Below are 3,727 nucleotides of genomic sequence, written 5' to 3'. Positions count from 1 at the left end.
CCTTGGTGCAATGTTAACTGAAAGTGAGTCTGCATTAACGCTGTTTTGCATTTTCACCATTTAGATAAGCATCTTTGTGTCACTCAAAAAAGTGGAAGAAATTGCATATACTGTAGAAATAATTTGTAGCACAGATTGTTGGATGAAATACAAACTAACCTTGCTTACTTATTTCAAAGCAAGGGCACATATTTCAGCCTTGTGGGAAAAAACGGACAAAGAGTTGACAAAAAGCTTACAGCACCTGGTATTCCCAGGCGGTCTCCCATCCAAGTACTAACCAGGCCGACCCTGCTTAGCTTCCGAGATCAGACGAGATCAGGCGTACTCAGGCCGGTGTGGTCGTAAGCGAGAAACTATCTCTTGGTGCACTATGTTAAGTGAAAGTGAGTCTGATTAACAGCTGTTGCATTTTCACCATTTAGATAAGCATCTTTGTGTCACTCAAAAAGTGGAAGAAATTGCATATACTGTAGAAATAATTGTAGCACAGATTGTTGGATGAAATACAAACTAACCTTGCTTACTTATTTCAAAGCAAGGGCACATATTTCAGCCTTGTGGGAAAAAACGGACAAAGAGTTGACGAAAAGCTTACAGCACCTGGTATTCCCAGGCGGTCTCCCATCCAAGTACTAACCAGGCCCGACCCTGCTTAGCTTCCGAGATCAGACGAGATCAGGCGTACTCAGGCCGGTGTGGTCGTAAGCGAGAAACTATCTCTTGGTGCACTATGTTAAGTGAAAGTGAGTCTGATTAACAGCTGTTGCATTTTCACCATTTAGATAAGCATCTTTGTGTCACTCAAAAAGTGGAAGAAATTGCATATACTGTAGCCATAATTTGTAGACAGATTGTTGGATGAAATACAAACTAACCTTGCTTAGTTATTTCAAAGCAAGGGCACATATTTAAGCCTGTGGGAAAAAAACGGACAAAGAGTTGACAAAAGCTTACAGCACCTGGTATTCCCAGGCGGTCTCCCATCCAAGTACTAACCAGGCCCGACCCTGCTTAGCTTTCTAGATCAGACAAGATCAGGCGTACTCAGGCCGGTGTGGTCGTAAGCGAGAAACTATCTCTTGGTGCACTATGTTAAGTGAAAGTGAGTCTGATTAACAGCTGCGTTGCATTTTCACCATTTAGATAAGCATCTTTTGTGTCACTCAAAAAGTGGAAGAAATTGCATATACTGTAGAAATAATTTGTAGCACAGATTGTTGGATGAAATACAAACTAACCTGCCTTAGTTATTTCAAAGCAAGGGCACATATTTCAGCCTTGTGGGGAAAAAACGGACAAAGAGTTGACAAAAAGCTTACAGCACCTGGTATTCCCAGGCGGTCTCCCATCCAAGTACTAACCAGGACCGACCCTGCTTAGCTTCCGAGATCAGACGAGATCAGGCGTACTCAGCTGGTGTGGTCGTAAGCGAGAAACTATCTCGTGGTGCACTATGTTTAAGTGAAAGTGAGTCTGATTAACAGCTGTTGCTTTTCACCATTTAGATAAGCATCTTTGTGTCACTCAAAAGTGGAAGAAATTGCATGTACTGTAGAAATAATTTGTAGCACAGATTGTTGGATGAAATACAAACTAACCTTGCTTACTTATTTCAAGCAAGGGCACATATTTCAGCCTTGTGGGAAAAAACGGACAAAGAGTTGACAAAAAGCTTACAGCACCTGGTATTCCCAGGCGGTCTACCATCCAAGTACATAACCAGGGCCGACCCTGCTTAGCTTCCGAGATCAGACGAGATCAGGGTACTCAGGCCGGTTTGGTCATAAGCGAGAAGAACTATCTCTTGGTGCACTATGTTAAGAGTTAGTGAGTCTGATTAACAGCTGTTGCATTTTCACCATTTAGATAGCATCTTTGTGTCACTCAAAAAGTGGAAGAAATTGCATATACTGTAGAAATAATTTGTAGCACAGATTGTTGGATGAAATACAAACTAACCTTGCTTACTTATTTCAAGCAAGGGCACATATTTCAGCCTTGTTGGAAAAAACGGACAAATAGTTGACAAAAAGCTTACAGCAACTGGTATTCCCAGGCGGTCTCCCATCCAAGTACTAACCAGGCCCGACCCTGCTTAGCTTTCGAGATCAGACAAGATCAGGCGTACTCAGGCCGGTGTGGTCGTAAGCGAGAAACTATCTCTTGGTACACTATGTTAAGTGAAAGTGAGTCTGATTAACAGCTGTTGCATTTTCACCATTTAGATAAGCATCTTTGTGTCACTCAAAAGTGGAAGAAATTGCATATACTGTAGAAATAATTTGTAGCACAGATTGTTGGATGAAATACAAACTAACCTTGCTTAGTTATTTCAAAGCAAGGGCACATATTTCAGCCTTGTGGGAAAAAAACGGACAAAGAGTTGACAAAAAGCTTACAGCACCTGGTATTCCCAGGCGGTCTCCCATCCAAGTACTAACCAGGACCGACCCTGCTTAGCTTCCGAGATCAGACGAGATCAGGCGTACTCAGGCTGGTGTGGTCGTAAGCGAGAAACTATCTCTTGGTGCACTATGTTAAGTGAAAGTGAGTCTGATTAACAGCTGTTGCATTTTCACCATTTAGATAAGCATCTTTGTGTCACTCAAAAAGTGGAAGAAATTGCATGTACTGTAGAAATAATTTGTAGCACAGATTGTTGGATGAAATACAAACTAACCTTGCTTACTTATTTCAAAGCAAGGGCACATATTTCAGCCTTGTGGGAAAAAACGGACAAAGAGTTGACAAAAAGCTTACAGCACCTGGTATTCCCAGGCGGTCTACCATCCAAGTACTAACCAGGGCCGCCCCTGCTTAGCTTCCGAGATCAGACGAGATCAGGGGTACTCAGGCCGGTTTGGTCATAAGCGAGAAACTATCTCTTGGTGCACTATGTTAAGTGAAAGTGAGTCTGATTAACAGCTGTTGCATTTTCACCATTTAGATAAGCATCTTTGTGTCACTCAAAAAGTGGAAGAAATTGCATATACTGTAGAAATAATTTGTAGCACAGATTGTTGGATGAAATACAAACTAACCTTGCTTAGTTATTTCAAAGCAAGGGCACATATTTAAGCCTTGTGGGAAAAAACTGACAAAGAGTTGACAAAAGCTTACAGCACCTAGTATTCCCAGGCGGTCTCCCTTCCAAGTACTAACCAGGCACGACCCTGCTTAGCTTCCGAGATCAGACGAGATCAGGAGTACTCAGGGCGGTGTGGTCGTAAGCGAGAAACTATCTCTTGGTGCACTATGTTAAGTGAAAGTGAGTCTGATTAACAGCTGTTGCATTTTCACCATTTAGATAAGCATCTTTGTGTCACTCAAAAAGTGGAAGAAATTGCATATACTGTAGCCATAATTTGTAGGACAGATTGTTGGATGAAATACAAACTAACCTTGCTTAGTTATTTCAAAGCAAGGGCACATATTTAAGCCTTGTGGGAAAAAACGGACAAAGAGTTGACAAAAAGCTTACAGCACCTGGTATTCCCAGGCGGTCTCCCATCCAAGTACTAACCAGGCCCGACCCTGCTTAGCTTTCGAGATCAGACAAGATCAGGCGTACTCAGGCCGGTGTGGTCGTAAGCGAGAAACTATCTCTTGGTGCACTATGTTAAGTGAAAGTGAGTCTGATTAACAGCTGTTGCATTTTCACCATTTAGATAAGCATCTTTGTGTCACTCAAAAAGTGGAAGAAATTGCATATACTGTAGAAATA

General features: G+C 42.0%; 2 non-coding genes and 8 pseudogenes across 2 annotated transcripts; all 10 read right to left on the bottom strand.

Moving 5' to 3' along the window:
• Positions 1–232: 232 nt before the first annotated feature.
• LOC116358683 (uncharacterized) lies at positions 233–350 on the bottom strand (annotated as a pseudogene).
• A 241-nt stretch (positions 351–591) lies between these two features.
• LOC116358696 (5S ribosomal RNA) lies at positions 592–710 on the bottom strand. The gene has a single exon (XR_004206463.1). It is a non-coding gene; the product is annotated as a 5S ribosomal RNA (ribosomal RNA).
• Positions 711–950: 240 nt separating this feature from the next.
• LOC116358691 (uncharacterized) lies at positions 951–1,069 on the bottom strand (annotated as a pseudogene).
• Positions 1,070–1,315: 246 nt separating this feature from the next.
• On the bottom strand, positions 1,316–1,433 carry LOC116358687 (uncharacterized; annotated as a pseudogene).
• A 240-nt stretch (positions 1,434–1,673) lies between these two features.
• Positions 1,674–1,792, bottom strand: LOC116358697 (uncharacterized; annotated as a pseudogene).
• Positions 1,793–2,034: 242 nt separating this feature from the next.
• Positions 2,035–2,153, bottom strand: LOC116358688 (uncharacterized; annotated as a pseudogene).
• A 242-nt stretch (positions 2,154–2,395) lies between these two features.
• Positions 2,396–2,514, bottom strand: LOC116358716 (5S ribosomal RNA). Its single transcript, XR_004206480.1, has one exon. It is a non-coding gene; the product is annotated as a 5S ribosomal RNA (ribosomal RNA).
• Positions 2,515–2,756: 242 nt separating this feature from the next.
• On the bottom strand, positions 2,757–2,875 carry LOC116358689 (uncharacterized; annotated as a pseudogene).
• A 241-nt stretch (positions 2,876–3,116) lies between these two features.
• On the bottom strand, positions 3,117–3,235 carry LOC116358679 (uncharacterized; annotated as a pseudogene).
• A 242-nt stretch (positions 3,236–3,477) lies between these two features.
• Positions 3,478–3,596, bottom strand: LOC116358681 (uncharacterized; annotated as a pseudogene).
• Between the last annotated feature and the right edge of the window lie 131 nt (positions 3,597–3,727).

Source organism: Oncorhynchus kisutch, linkage group LG30, assembly GCF_002021735.2.
Source record: "Oncorhynchus kisutch isolate 150728-3 linkage group LG30, Okis_V2, whole genome shotgun sequence".
NCBI classification, from domain to species: domain Eukaryota; kingdom Metazoa; phylum Chordata; class Actinopteri; order Salmoniformes; family Salmonidae; genus Oncorhynchus; species Oncorhynchus kisutch.
The sequence above is the reverse complement of the archived record's forward strand: the minus strand, read 5'-3'. Positions and strand labels throughout refer to the sequence as shown.